The sequence below is a fragment of the Mus caroli genome, chromosome 10 (genome assembly GCF_900094665.2).
Source record: "Mus caroli chromosome 10, CAROLI_EIJ_v1.1, whole genome shotgun sequence".
Lineage (NCBI taxonomy): Eukaryota > Metazoa > Chordata > Mammalia > Rodentia > Muridae > Mus > Mus caroli.
The window spans coordinates 77,524,430-77,541,251 of record NC_034579.1 but is presented as its reverse complement, the minus strand read 5'-3'; the positions used below and the strand labels follow the sequence as shown (position 1 = coordinate 77,541,251).

The window sequence follows — 16,822 nt, the reverse complement described above, 5'->3', positions numbered from 1 at the left end:
GGAGAGGAGAGGAGAGGAGAGGAGAGGAGAGGAGAGGAGAGGAGAGGAGAGGAGAGGATTCATAAGACCCTGCCTCAAAAAGATTGTTAAAATTTTAAATAGCTTTAAAATAAAATAAAATAATAAATAAAATTCCTTTGCCCAGCAAAGGAAACAATCAACAATTTTAAAATGAGTCTATCAGTCAGGAGAAAATATTGGCAGACTATGTACCTGATCAGGGGGTTAATATCTTAAAGAAACTCAGTGAAAATAAAAACAACTCCGTAAAAATAAAATCTGATTGATGAATGATCAAAAGTAGCAAAGAAACAATATTTTTTCCCAAAGAAGACACAGAAACGGGCAGCAGGTATAGGGAAAATGCTCAGAATCATTCGTCAGGAAAATACACGTGGAAAGCACTCTGGGACGGCGCTCAAGTCTGTTAGGATAGTCATCAACACAAGGAAGCGAAGCGTTAGGAAGCGCTTGGGAGAAAGCGATCACTTGCTTACCATTGGAGAGAAAGTAATTCACACAGCCGCTGAGGAGAAGGGGGTTGGGGATGTTTCCTTGAAAAATTAAAAATAGAACTACTCTACAACCCATAAATCCTACTTTTGGGGGAAAAAGGGGAAAATCAGAATATTCTATGACACTTGTTCTTCCTTATATATAGCTGGGGTTGTCATGGCAGCCAGGGTGTGAGCTGTACTCAGGACACAAAGGAAGGAACAGTTCAACTTCTAGGCTAGTCTTGGTTATCTAGTGAAAAAACTGAAAATAACCTAGATAGCTATCAACAGATAAACTGACCATTCAACTAGGGTATAAATCATGAAATGTTACTAGACCTTAAAAGGAAAGGGCCGTTGCTGAACCTGGTGACATTATGCTAAGTGAATAAACTAGACCCAAAGAGACAGATACTCCATTCATCTGTGAATCTAACAAAAGTGAAGCGTGTAAGAGGAAAGAGTAGGGTGCTGGTTCCCAAGGGCTGATGCGCAGGGAGGGCATCAATGGAACTATACAACCTTACAGCTACATGGGCTGAGTCCGTGTCCAGCTTTGGGTTAGGTATGAAGTAGTTCTCTGTTTAAGAAAGGACCCTGAAAACCAAAAGGGATAAATGCCTCAGCAGAGTTTGTCACTCTTATAACAAAGGAGAAGACATTCTTGAACAGAGGGCCTCCATCTCTCCTGGAATCCAAATTCTAAGTCGGCGCAGTCTCTCACAGAGCTAGGCGAAGAAAAGGATACTCTTTGTTTTCCAAGGCAGCCAGTATGGAGGAATCACAATCCCAAAGAGATCCAGCACCCTCGTTCCTAAAGCAAGCCACCCAAACCAGAAGGCTGAGAACCAAACAGAGCCACACAGGAAGATAGAGTTTTCTCTTGGACTTCCTGTTGATGGACTGTTTAGGATGCCAGCACGGGTAACATGGCAAGCCATATATTGCTGTGATGAGACACTGACCAAAGCCAAATTGGGGAGGAAAAGGTTTATTGAGCTTACAGATTAGAGTCCATCACTAAGTGAAGTCAAAGCAGAACTATGGAGTCAGGAACTAAAGCAGAGACCATTGAGCAACAATGCTTAATAGCTTGTTCCCCGTAGCTTTCCCAGCTTACTTTCCTCCCTCCGTAGGTATATAAATTATGTATTAACAGCAAAGAGCCAGGGACTCATTTTTTTCCTTGGTTACACCCACAATACAGCCCCCGCAGCCAATGGTCTTGGTGTGCTGATCTTGGACACAAAGGACCCAAACTGGTGCAGCCCCCATGGGCTCTGATTTTCTTCAGCCACTCCAGGTCCTCACACAGGTTGCTGTCTAGACCATTAGCCAGAACCTGGCTGTACTTCCCATCCTTCACATCCTTCTTTCTGTTCAAGAGCCAGTCTGGGATCTTGTGCTGTCGTGGATTCTGCATGATGGTGATCGCACGCTCTACCTCATCCTCCGTGTGTTCTCCAGCACTCTTGATGAGGTCAACGTCTGCCTTTTTCAGCAGCACAAGAGCATATTTCTGCCCCATAACCTTAATGGCAGGGACAGCGAAGGCAATTTTCTGCTGCCCATCAATGCTGGTTTTGCATACTCACAAAATATGTTGGAACTTTTCAGGGATCACTAGTGACACGGCGGTGGCACAAGCGACAGCATGAAGGCCTCCTGTTGAAGCCCAACTTGCTTTTTTCTTTTAGATGTCCGAGGAGCACCCGCTCAGCGGCGGTACCATTCACAGTGAGCCCCCTGCCACATCAATCATCAATCAAGAACATGTCCCACGGACTTGCCTGGAGGCCAATCTGATGAGCCATTTCTCAATTAAGTTTTCCTCTTCCCAGATGACCTAAGCTTGTGTCAAGCTAACTAAATAAGTAAAGAAATAAATTTAGATAACCAACAGAATAACCAAGGATTTTGAGTCATTTCCATTTAAAATTCTAAAAGGAGTAAAAATCAGGTTGGGATTGGAGCCCACAGGTTCACACACCAGGTGATTGTGAGCTTGGTGATGGAGCTGTGATCCTCTCAGCATGCTCGCTCTGCCACATTTTTCTGGGGAATATCAGAGAATCCTGGAGTTTACATTGAAAACAGAATAAATGGTGAAATTCTAAAAGGGGTGGTTTTTTTTAAGTCGGGGAGGAGGGAAGCAAAACTTTAAAAAATAGTCTAGATTTATTTTATACTGCCAGCAGCGACTGTGAAACTAGAACTGAGTAATAAGAGAGTGTAGCAGTTAGGTCTTTCATAAACCTACTTGAAAACTGTTAAAAATCACCTAATCATATATAAAAAGAATGGCATATGATGGGGGAAGGTTATTATAGCAACCAACTTTATTTTACATTTAAAATTAATCAATATAACTCAATATAATTTGCTTCAATAATACAATAGAGAAGGGGAAAGTATAAAGACAGGAAGTGATGGTGGGGATTTTTTTTAATTTTATTTTCTCTGTGCATATGTACATAGAGGTCAGAGGACAATTTTCAGGAGTGAGATCTCTTCCTCCACCAGTGGGTTCCAGGGATTGTACTCGAATAGTCAGACTTGACAGCAAGCATCTTCACCCCCTCAGCCAGCTCACCAGCCAAGAAAAGGTATGTATTAATATAATGGTGACATCTATTCACCACTTTTAAAATCTTTAAAAGTAAGCTTACAATGGAATACTGTAAGTTTGTACACACACACACAAACATGGGGTTGGGGGAGGGTGGGGAATGAAAATCCAAAGCTAACTTATACAGTAACTGTTGTGAGAAATATTAAAAAGAAATGGCACATTCCTGTGCTGTGCCCTGCTGGGCAGGCTGGCCAGCTGTGCAATGGTGGGCAATGGCTGACCTGTTCTTATCTTGTGGAGACTCTCTGATTCAGAGCTCCAAAATCTCTCCACCCAGCTCACTAAGTTCCCACTGGCAGGTCATTACTATGTCAGCCCCATGCTTCAAAACTCCCATGGCCTTTTGTGATACACATCTGGCAAAGGATTTGCCGCTATACCTTTCTCGCTGGATCCCAGTCGAGTTGCCGCAAGAAGGAAAACACCACACAAACTTAGTTCAGAAAAATGGTAACTCAATCTCTGGGCACAACAACTAAAATCCTAATCTTGTAAGCCGTATTAAATCTAAATCCTCTGGCAAATCCTGGCGGATTCGCCATATAAACCAAGAGACACTAGCAGCTACACCTTGTCCTTTTGCCAACCCCATCCCAAAACCTCTAACTCTCTCCTGCTTCCTCTCTTCCTCCATCCAACCTGGAAGCCCCACCTACTCGCCAGTGATTGGTCCCTTTATGAATGAATTGGGGGAAGGTTCACAATAAGTCACCTTAGTACTTGACTCATTCCTCAGTCCAGACAACCCCTCCTGGGAAAGCGGAATTAACATCAAAATACAGGCAGCACCAGGGCTATCCACAACAAGTAACACCAAAAATACCATTAAGCTCCAGTTTGCACTGTATCAGAAATCAATTCTGGGTGTGTTATACCTTAAATACGAAAGGTGAAAGTGTGTAACTTTTCACAAGTAGCGTAAGATCCTAAAAACATCCAGAATGGGGAAATGACCAAATGGAAGAGGCCCTGCTTATCAAAGACTCCAGCAGTAGCGGGGTTAGGGGGTGAGCTACAGAATTGGGAGAAACATTTGCCCCACATACTCCTGGTGAAGGACTCAAATCCAGAATATATAGATAAGGGAAACCCACAGTGGGGAAAAAGTAGGTATTCTAGTAGGAAAACCAACAAACAGACAGGGAGATGGCTCAGCTGGTAATGTTGCCATCAAGTCTTATGAAATTCAATCCTAAGGATGCAGGTGCTGTTAGAGAATCCACTCATGCAAGTTGTCCTCTGACTTCCATGGGTAACCATTGATTCATATGTCACCACACATAGGTAGATAGATAGATAGATAGATAGATAGATAGATAGATAGATAGATAGATAGATAGATAGATAGATAGGTGGATGGATAGATAGATAGATAGATAGATAGATAGATAGATAGATAGATAGATGAATGGATAGATAGATGATGGATGGATAGATAGATAGATAGATGAATGGATAGATAGATGATGGATGGATAGATAGATAGATGAATGAATGAATAGATAGATGTGGATAGATAGATAGACAGACAGACAGACAGACAGACAGACAGACAGATAGATAGATGATACATGACATGCAAATGATGCCAATAATGATTTCATCCAAATGGCCATTAAACATGGAGAAAGCCAATCATCATCATGGGCAATGAAGCTTGAAGACACAATGAGACTCCTAGCACTGAGGTCCTAGGTTTGAAACATTGTTCTCCAACAAATGAAATCAGAGCCCCTTAGAGAAAAAGTTGATTATAAGACTGGACAGAAGCAATACAGCACTAGCCTGGATTATTGTTTAACTCCAGAAAGAGAGAAAGTGCTTTAAAAATAAGAGGATGGACCATGGCACCTTAAAGGGATGGAAGAAAGCCACCCTGGGAGAGCATCAATGGTCAACACTGGTGAAATAACTAATAATGTGTGTTGGGTTATCATCCCAAGTATAAAGTACTGAGATGAGTGAATGAATGAATAAATAAATATAGATTCTCCAACTCCAAGAAGCAGGACCAAAATATCCCCCTTCCCTTCCATTTAAGAATAAGCTGAAATCGGAATGGGTGGGTAGGGAAGTAGGGAGGAGGGTATGGGGGACTTTTGGGATAGCATTGGAAATGTAATTGAGGAAAATATGTAATAAAAAATAAATAAACAAAAGTTAAAAAAAAAAGAATAAGCTAGACTTCATGATTTCCTTCTATTACAGAACAGCACAAGAGAATCTATGACTTTACAGGGAAGAAATAGAGAGATATAAACTTAAGCAGTGAAGGAAATCCACTCAGGAAACCATGAGTTGGCACAGCACTTCTGAAAATTCTTTGTCTCTGACAAGTAAACATGAATACACACACATCATAACATGGGTTGCAGTTAGTACTGGATATCTTGATTGCCTCTGGCTCTGCTTTAGACTCTTATGGGTGAGTCTATAAGAGGCATTTTCAGGAAGAATTAACGGGTGGAGAACTCTCTACTAATGCATGCAGTGCCTTCTGGTTGCAGACTCTTCCAATAGCCATATAGATAGATGTTGATCTAAAAAGATGTCAAAGCTATGTGCTTCCTTTCAGTCACTTGTTGCTGGTGGGATTGTCTAGTCAGCTGTTGTTGTTACCACCATCATCTTTTACTGTCAAGAAAAACCCAACTTCTCCAGTCTTCCAATGTGGACTAAAGGTTGGTGACTCCAGAAACTCTCCAGGCCTTCCATGACAGGATGCTGAGTCATCCATCACTGGTAACTGAGCATTTTCCAGGGTCTCAGTCTCTCCAGCAGGAAGACGGCCATTGTGGACTACCCAGCTGTCTCGTAAGATAGTCTAACACATGCACTCTGGTAAGACACATTCATGCTTTGAGTTCCATTCCTCTAGAGGATCCTCCTAACACAACTATCCCCTTCCTTTTTCTTTCTGCCATTTGCTGAGTGTATATTGTGTGGCACGGCACAGCTCATAGAATTCTGAACAACAGTGAGTAAGATAGATTCTACAAACATGATGACAAGCAAAAAGGTAAATTAAAAAAAACTAGTCAAATCCAAAGCATGCATATGTATGTGTGTGTGTATGTGTATATGTGTGTTTGTATGACTATGTATGTATGTGTATGTGTGCATTTGTATGTGTGTGCATTTGTATATGTGTGTACATGGGGTGTATGTGTGTGTATCTTACTGTATTTGACTCATATAAAGGGCAAAGGCAACCACTGCCACAGAAGCTAAAGTGGGAGCTTCACGTGAAGGGGGAGCTGGCTAAGTCCCCTCCTCTCTGATCTAGTTCCTGGTGACACTAGGTGTTCACGTCATAAAAAATATAAGCCATTCTACCCTCCACCACAGTCCTTGATGTATGTTCTACTTCAACAACAACAAAAAAAAAATTCAGGAAGCTGAGAAATCACACACACACACACACACACACACACACACACACACACTTCAAAACTGTTTAATTTTGACCTAAAGCATATAAATGTACATTCATCGCTCACTTGTTTGATGTGGAGCCAAGGCCTTCCTCTGAGAGCGGCTCAGCTGACTGCAGCTCCCTGTCATCCTTTTATATAAACCACACCTAGAATACCTCATCTACAGTTTCCAGCAGAACTTTCTTGGAAGTTGAGTGAGACTTTCAAAAGCCCCATAAAGCTACCCGAGTGCAGAATGTTGCTAGGGTTTTATGATTTTCCACAGTCTTTCATTGTCACATCCACACCTAATTCCAAAGCAAGTTCTGTCTCAGTTCTCTTTGATCTCTTCAACCTGGCCTTCCCAGAAACTGCTCCCCACCCCTCATCCTTGCCCCCACACCCCACCCTGCTCTCCCTCCTATCCCCCTCTGAAAGACCTCATGTTTTATTTCAAAAATACTTCACCAGATAACCAATAACTGAAATCTACATAAATAAGTCTGCAGAAGGACCTCTCTAGACACGCACTCCATTGGCAGGAGCAACAACCTGGGTAAGAGTCTTGAAAGTCAAGCTGCACAGAAGAACTTCCTTTGATACAAATGTGCAGTCATCCATGTGCTCTGCAGAGAAAATGACCATTAATTCATCGTCACGTTTGCCAAGTGGAGAAGTCCCTCTTGAGATTATCTATGGCCCTGAACTCCTAGCCATTGACCCTTGATCATCCTGGGGTCATCTTTCAGCTCATCCACTATGGTGACTCCTTTAGTGATTTTTTTTTTCACATAGGAACCTCTGTTCCACTATAGCACAAGTAAGTATCTACTTTGTTTGGTTTTGTTGAGGGCAGTGCTGTTTGGTTTTAGTTTCATTGTGTGTGTGTGTGTGTGTGTGTGTGTGTGTGTGTGTGTGTGTGTGTGTTGGGGGAGAGCTGCTTTTGCTTAAGACTCCTTAACTACCAGGCAGAGTATATGCTCAATAAACACATGGTCAATAAGCAAATGACTAGTGTATACACAGAGGGTTTTGGTCCCACAAACAAAGCTCAAACTATAGGACCTATTTGTCCTATAGGACCTGTCCTGCTCAGAGCCTCCTTGTCTTTCAGTGACTTCCTCTTCCATATCCTCAGTGCATCCTGAGCGCCACTGGTGGACATCCTGAGTCCCTTTGCCTGAGTACTCTTCTTCCATGGCCTTCCACATAGGTGCCCATGTAAGACTCAAGTATTTCCTCAAAATGATAGCTGTGCTTGTCCTATCACGACAGAGGTCACAGCGGGTCTTATCTCCTGCCTGACAAATCCTGATACTGATCTTCCTCTTTGTCCACTTGGCTCTCCTGCAGACAGCACAACAGCAAGACCTGGGGGCTGGGATCCAGTCATTTTATTTAGCAGCATAGTCTTAATGTCTAGCTCAGCCTTGTCATAGAGTTGGTATTCAACACAGATATGAAGGTAGGACTTAGCTGGCCCAAGTTCAAACTTTGCCTGTGCCATTTGATAATTGTGGAGCCCTATCGGATTACCTTTCCAAGACTTACTGTAATACCCACCACATGGTGTCCTGTGCACATTAAATGAAGTCTCCAAGAGAAAGCGGTCCAGCACACAAAAGAAACATGTGGAACTGCCCACACTAAGGTCAACATGTGGTCACCTGGGTCCTTCCAGGTCCCACGCAAGTCTGTTGTGATGAGAACCCACCACACAGGGAGGAAAAATTCCAAACACAGGAATAGAATGAGAGTCTTAATAGCCACTGTTCCTCTGCCCCCTCTTCATACTTTGTCCCAACTTCTCTGCCCTTCCCACCCTTCCCCATATCCAGGCTCCATCTCTGTGGGTAATTTGAAATTAAAATCCCAAAGTTATTTTTTATAAGTAAGAACAATCACTCCCCTGGTCTGCTGGCACGGCGTCCTGACAGGGGGCTGGCAATAGCCAGCTCACAGGAAGCCCTGCCAGGGGACTGACTGTGCACATGCTTCTAAGAATAACTCAGTGTCCAAGAATTCTGCCTGCTCTATCGCAAGTCGGGGCCAGCCAGCAGCTGGTTTGCATTAGCGTGGAGGGTGATGGTGTCCCATTTTACTACAGCAAGGCTGGTGTCCCTCCCTCCTTTCCTCTGCTCCCATGTGAGACTGCCGTTGAGCGTACACTCTTCATTTACAGTCTTGAAAGTGCCAGGAAGGAGTGTGGTTAGAGGTAAACTGCAGAGCAGATTGAGTTTGGGCCCTTTCATCTCAGGTCTGAGCCATCCATCACAGTTCCAGCTGAACATCATCTGGAGTGTCCCAGGGGTATAAGTACCCGAAGGCCACAGAAATAGTCTACGCAGATGAACTCTCCTCCCATTGTCTTGACTTCTGTTTTTTTCTCATTCTTTCTCTCACTCATTCATGTCTGCCCGGAATTACTGAATATAACCTTGGAGCTAGGAGGTTTCAAGAAGGCATCTTGATCTATGGTGAGTCTTGGGAAGGACAGATGGTGCCACTCACCTGAGACATTTGGGGTACATTTGGCTGCACTGTCTGAGTCACAAACAGAAGGGTTTGTGACTTCTGGGTTTCGGTGCTTAAGGAGAATGCAAAGTGCCCTGTGATGCACAAAACACTCTCACGGAAAAAGGATGTCCCAGTCCAAAGCTTTAAGTATGTCTCCCTTGAGAAACACTCCCGGATCAGATGGAGTGTGCAGTCTTCCACTCTCCCATCCTCCTCAGACTCCTATTCCATGGCTCATTGTTTATGAAGGCAGACGTTCTCATTCTTGGCCTCTACATACCTCATCTCCAAATATTTACAATAGAAAGTGTGGGTGGTGGTCAGGAAGGACCAGGGGAGACGCTCCATGTCACCTGTGTTCGCTATGGAAATGTGAGTGGTTGATGCTTCTCAGATCCCCAGCTTCCATCCATGCAGGGATGCTCCTGATAGCTGGCTGTTATGTACATAGCTGCCATCCCCAACCCCCAGTTTCTGATATTGACAAACATGGCTCAGCAGTGCCAGTCAGTGCCTTATACAGAGTGTCACATGCACAGTCGGCACTGAATACCCTGTAGATGCTATGCACAAAATGCCTCTCACTCTGCTTGCCACTCAGCAGTCTTGTGATATCCATCTCTTCTGCCTCCTTCTTCTCATACCCCTGAATTGTCTCATTGCTGTGACAAAACACCTCACAGAAGCCACTCAGGGAAGGGGGAGGGGCTTAGCTTGTCTCACACTGTTGAAGGTTACAGTGCATGGAGGTTTGAATGAGAATGGCCCACACTGGCAAAGAGGTTTGAATGTTTGGCTCCCAGTTACTGGACTATTTAGGAAGGATTAGAAGGTATGGCTTTATTGGATAAAGTATGTAACTGGGGGTGGGCTTTGAGGTTTCAGAAGCCCACAAGAGTCCTGGTCTTGCTCAGTCTCTCTCTCTCTCTCTCTCTCTCTCTCTCTCTCTCTCTCTCTCTCTCACACACACACACACACACACACACACACACACACACACACACACTTGTAGATCCTACTGCTGCGGTACCATATTTGCTTACCTTGCCACCCCACTCCCCACCATGATGGTCACAAACTCATCCTCTGACACTGTAAGGAAGCCCTTAATTTTGAATGTTTTCTCTTATAAGGTGCCTTGGTCATAGCATCTCTTCACAACAGAAGCATAACTAAGCTGTAGTGCATCAGGGCAGGACAGATATAATGACAGGAACACAACGCAGCTGGCTTCATGGCGCTAGGAAGCAGAGCAATGGGTCTCAGCTTGTTTGTTTGTATTCATTCTGGGACCTGGACTATGGGTTCCTGTCATTCACATTTAGAGTGGGTCTTCCCACCTCTATTAACCTATCCCAGAAACTTCCCCATGGATACACACAGAGATTTGTCTCCATGTTGATTCTAAATCCCATCAAGTTGACAATTACCATTAACCATCATGCTTCCCAAAGGCAATCTGTGGTCTACTGAGGAACGACTACATGCCTGACTCAGTGTTCCATGCTTTCTTAGTGAGGCAGTATAACGGATACAAGAGCGAGAGCAAGAACGAGCGTGAAAGAGAGAGAGAGAGAGAGAGAGAGAGAGAGAGAGATCTTCTTCTCTTCCACAATTAAAAAAAATAGAGTCTAAACCCTAAGTATATATTTTCACAAATGAGTATGTGATTTGTACAAGAAACATATTAAACTATAAAGGTCTACCATCTACCATCTCTGCAGCCTGCCTCTCAATATCCAAAAATGAATGATCATTCTGCCATCTAGTCTATTACTGGAGTAGACAGGAATGAGAAGCCGGACTGTTTTATATAAAAAAAGACTAGAGCACAGTAGGAGAACAAGGAAGGAGACATCACAGGAAGAGAGAGAGGGGAAGATGGGGAGGAGGAACCTCGGGACAAGTGATCGTGTAGCAGTTGCCCACAGTTCATTATAGAGAGATGTATCCAGGTTAGTCGCACAGGAAGACCCTGAGATGTAGCCATGAAATCCTCCCCAGAGATCGCTACAAGGATGCAGTGTAGTTACAAGCCCTGCTTTCAGTGGTCACTGCCTTAATCCAGCAACACAGCCCCGCTCTCTATTCACTTCCATCCCTAACCCCCTCAAGTTCTGAAAGAGAGTCAGACTTTCTTCAAGTGCCAGAGAAATCAGACAAAGGAGATGACAAGAGTGAAGCCCACAGAACTTCGGAGAATGCATCAGGGTCCTCTAGCAGCAAAAGGAACCATGACGCTTGCTTCTCAGGCTGAGCAACTGACCTGTCTTTCTCTGATCCTGTGAGCCTATCAGAGCCCATGTCTCCTAACCTTCCCGGCCATTCAATGGAGAAATCAATGTAGTTTTCATCAAAGCTGTTCCCTCTGTAAAAGACTGAGCTAAGAAACAAACATTAACAGAACAAAAACCAAAAGCAGGGCACAGGATTGTGCTAGGAAGAAGGCTTAGTTGATAAAGCACAAGGACCAGAGTGTGATCCTGAGCAGAACAGTTGGTGACATGTACTTATAATCCCAGCATCATTTATTTTTTTAATTACGCCACATAAAAGTCTTCCTGGATTCTACAACTTTGAATTCTCCCTACCTGATATCCAGTCCCTCTGGTTTTAGAAATGTCTCTCTAGTTTGCCCTGGGAGCAAGCCAAGTTGAGGAACTTGCATTCATCCTATTGAAAACAAGAAGGCATTAAACCAGACAGTACTGATCCATCAACAATACCTCTCAGACACAGGGTGTACAAGGCCTGCTACTAAAGAAAAAATAAAGAACACACCGCTTTTGATGTCAAAAGAATTGCCTTCCAAAATGGCAGCCCAAAACAAAGTTAATGGTATCTCAGCCAATTATAAACAATGGAAATATAATTTGAGCCACAATTGTAACTTTTAACATTTTCATATTCATGCCACAAAATTTAAAAAAGAGTAGGTGAGTTTAATCTTAATACTATTCTAATTTAACTAAATACATTCAAATTATTATTTAACATGTAATCACTATAAAGAAATTCCCAATGAGATATTCTGCAGTTTTCTTAACAGGTTTTCAAATCCCAAGGTGTAATTTACACCTGCATTTAGATTTCAGTTGTTCCGTGTGGTCCAGTCACACGCAGTGAGGTAACCATGGTACTGGAAGGCAGAGACATCAAAGGTGTTAGTGGCAAATTCAGTTCTTAATGCTCATACACTTCTGTGGGCAGGGGAGGAAAAGTGACCATCTGTCTTCTTTGATGCCTGCTGTCTGTCTCTCTGTCCTGAAGTGGTACCCTGACTTTCCTCTCCAGAGTGACCCGTCTTAACTCAAATACATCTTCAGTAGTGTTGAGGCCACTGCAGATTCAGGTCATTCTATAATCTGGACATGGTCAGTTGCCCAGGGTGAGTCATGTGGTCCAGTCAGAGCTACTCTTTTGTTTGGATAGAGAAACATCTTAGTCTTTAGGACTTGCTTGTTAGTGGGAGAAGGCCTGAAATGCCAGATGCCTCCATGAAGAGACTGGGAATGACCTACCTTCACGTTGGCAGGTAGAAAGAGATGGAGAGAAATTCAATTGTCATGGCGTCAACGAAGTTCCAAGGGTAGTCCTGGGCTTTTCAATTTCTTGGATTAATAAATCCAATTAAATCAAGCCAAGCTGATTTTGGGGGCTCACTAACAAGAGTCCAGTAAACAAGAGGGAACTTCTGCTCCGTTCCCCCAAGTGGTAATACACAGTTAGTATAAAGTGGGTTTATTTTTTTTCCCAACTGTTTTTCCCTCTCATGCAATAATCACTTGAGAAAAGAAGCACCTACTGACCCAGGTGGGTCCCGACACCCTCTGCCCTACGTGTCTGAGGAAGCAGCATTGTGGCTCTGGAACAGCACACTGGTGTGGTCCTTACCCCACGTGTCCAAGTCTTCTTGGATTAGACACAACCAGGAATCTGCTCTCTGTTTCAGCCTCTCCCTGAGCCTGGTTGCCTGATGCATGCCAGTAATACATTCACAACTCAGATGTAGCTGCCTAAATTTCTCCATGACGATTAGGCATGGGTGCTAATTTCCATACAAAAGAGAGCCAATACATATCCTATTAGAAATAGTTTCCATCTTTCACTAAGTCATGTTCCTACCGAAAATATAATATTTACTTAATTTTTTTAATTAGGTATTTTCCTCAATTACATTTCCAATGCTATCCAAAAAGTCCCCAATACACTCCCCCCCCCAAGTCCTCCACCCACCCACCCCCACCCCTTGGCCCTGGCATTCCCCTGTACTGGGGCATATAAAGTTGGCAAGTCCAATGGGCCTCTCTTTCCAGTGATGGCCGACTAGGCCATCTTTTGATACAGATGCAGCTAGAGTCAAGAGCTCTGGGGTACTGGTTAGTTCATAATAATGTTCCACCTATGGGGTTGCAGTTCCCTTTAGCTCCTTGGGTACTTTCTCTAGCTCCTCCATTGGGGGCCCTGTGATCCATCCAATAGCTGACTGTGAGCATCCACTTCTGTGTTTGCTAGGCCCCGGCATTGTCTCACAAGAGACAGCTATATCTGGGTCCTTTCAGCAAAATCTTGCTAGTGTATGCAATGGTGTCAGCGTTTGGAAGCTGATTATGGGATGGATCCCTGGATATGGCAGTCTTTAGATGGTCCATCCTTTCTTCACAGCTCCAAACTTTATCTCTGTAACTCTTTCCATGGGTGTTTTGTTCCCAATTCCAAGAAGGGGCACAGTGTCCACACTTTGGTCTTCGTTCTTCTTGAGTTTCATGCGTTTATCAAATTGTATCTTATATCTTGGGTATCCTAAGTTTTTGGGCTAATATCCACTTATCAGTGAGTACATATTGTGTGAGTTCCTTTGTGAATATGTTACCTCACTCAGGATGATGCCCTCCAGATCCATCCATTTGCCTAGGAATTTCATAAATTCATTCCTTTTAATAGCTGAGTAGTACTCCATTGTGTAAATGTACCACATTTTCTGTATCCATTCCTCTGTTGAGGGACATCTGGGTTCTTTCCAGCTTCTGGCTATTATAAATAAGGCTGCTATGAACATAGTGGAGTATGTGTCCTTACTGTCAGTTGGAACATCTTCTGGATATATGCCCAGGAGAGGTATTGCTGGATCCTCTGGTAGTATTATGTCCAATTTTCTGAGGAACCGACAAACTGATTTCCAGAGTGGTTGTACCAGCTTGCAATCCCACCAACAATGGAGGAGTGTTCCTCTTTCTCCACATCCTCGCCAGCATCTGCTGTCACCTGAATTTTTGATCTTAGCCATTCTGACTGGTGTGAGGTGGAATCTCAGGGTTGTTTTGAGTTGCATTTCCCTGATGATTAAAGATGTTGAACATTTTTTCAGGTGCTTCTCTGCCATTCGGTATTCCTCAGGTGAGAATTCTTTGTTCAGTTCTGAGCCCCATTTTTTAACGGGGTTATTTGATTTTCTGGAGTCCACCTTCTTGAGTTCTTTATATATTTTGGATATTAGTCCCCTATCTGATTTAGGATAGGTAAAGATCCTCTCCCAATCTGTTGGTGGTCTTTTTGTCTTATTGATGGTGTCTTTTGCCTTGCAGAAGCTTTGCAACTTTATGAGGTCCCATTTATCGATTCTCGATCTTACAGCACAAGCCTTTGCTGTTCTATTCAGGAATTTTCCCCCTGTACCCATATCTTCGAGGCTTTTCCCTACTTTCTCCTCTATAAGTTTCAGTGTCTCTGGTTTTATGTGGAGTTCCTTAATCCACTTAGATTTGACCTTGGTACAAGGAGATAGGAATGGATCAATTCGCATTCTTCTACATGATAACCGCCAGTTGTGCCAGCACCATTTGTTGAAAATGCTGTCTTTTTTCCACTGGATACTTAATTTTTTAATCTCTATATTTGACTACCTATAATGGCTATTCTTGGATGTCAACTTGACTATATCTGGAATGAACTACAATCCAGAATTGGAGGAGGGTTCACCTATGATTCAGATCTTGAGGTTGGAAGACACAAGTTTCTGACCTGGATCTTGGCATGGAGATCTTGAGGCATAGTAGCCATGAAACGTTTAGCCCCAGGCTAGGTAGCACATGTCTTTAATCCCAGAAGACTAAGACAAGGAGATCTCAGAGTTCAAGATCAGCCTGGAACAAAGCAAGTCCCAGATCCAGGCACGGTGGTCCACACCTTTAATCTGGTCCACACCTTCTGCTGGAGGCCTACATAAGGACATTGGAAGAAGGAAGATTCACTATTCTTCAACTGCTTGCACTTACTTGCCAGCACATATGTTGGAACCTACTTCTACAGACGATCAGATAAAACAACTAGCTCATGGACAGAGCAACTACTAGATTCTTGGACTTCCCGTTCAGAGCTGACAATTGTTGGGGTAGTTGGACTATAGACTGTGAGTCATCACAATAAATTTCCTCAATATAGATATAGAAAAAGGCACTCCATAAGTTCAGTGACTCTAGAAAACCCTGACTAATACACTACCCATTTGTCAAACATTAAGAAAGGACCTGATATAAAGGACATAATAATAGATATCCAACATACAAAGATGAATATGAAACTCAATGAAACAATATCTACTTTTTGGAAAATCTGGAAAGAGTACTAACATGAAATTTAGGGATTTAAATGCATTCCTAAATAAAGCACAGATCTGGGGATAAATGAGACAAGAAAGGCAAGGGAGTAAGGCCCTAATACCTGCTCCAAGGGTACATCCTCAATGGCCAGAAGACTTACAACAAGACCCCACCTCTTGTTGTAAAGATGTAAGCATCTCTCAAGAGGACACTGGAAGCAAAGCCTTTAATACGCACACATTTAGGAAAAATCTAGGATCCAAGCTATGTCATGATGTAATATGGATAAACCTTGAAAGCACTATGCTAAGTAATGCTAAGGAATTCAGCCACAAAATATGGTATATTGTCATTTACAGAACATGTCTGCAATAGGAAAATTGATGGAGACATAAAACACAGTAGTGGCTTCCTCACTTATGAAGAGACGGAGAGTGGGTGCTAATGGGAATAGAGGGTTTATCTGGGTTAACAAAATGAATGAATACTTGACTAAACATATACTGAAAATGATTGGAATGTATATTCAAAGGGGTGAAGTTCATAGTGTGTGAATTATATCTCAACCATTGTTATTATATATATATATATATATATATATATATATATATATATATATATATATCAAGGAACTGAGGATAGTCCCTAAACTCACAAAAACATGCATATAACACACAAATAATAAACACCTCAACTCATAATCAACTCATAATCACTTGTCACATCACTATGTAGCCAGGGTCAGATCTTGTGAGCCTTGGGTAAGGAAGCCCATGCTTTCTCTTATCTGATCTTGGCCTTCACTAAAAAACTGACTTGTTACACTGGGCTTTTAGTCAGGACATCTGGTAGACCATGACAGGCCACCCAACTCTATCCATGAGTTAAAACAGTCCAACTAATTCCGGACCAAATTATTTCTTCTGAGGACATGAATATCCTTGGCTCTGCCTCTGTTCTAAGGGCTTATTTCTTCTTTCATAAACTAATTTTGCTCTTGCATAGCTACAACCTTTGTGTTCCCAGGAGAGATGCCATGCCTTAAAATTTTGATGCATTTCAGCTGTGAGTCAAGGGACCCTAGTCCATGTTCAGTACACTAACCAGTAACCAAAATAAACATCCCAGGAGCCAGCATCCTGAGGTTGTCGCACACTTGGG

General features: G+C 42.9%; 1 pseudogene; it reads right to left on the bottom strand.

Moving 5' to 3' along the window:
* Positions 1-1,649: 1,649 nt before the first annotated feature.
* Positions 1,650-16,822, bottom strand: part of LOC110302719 — a 35,556-nt pseudogene continuing 20,383 nt past the window's right edge.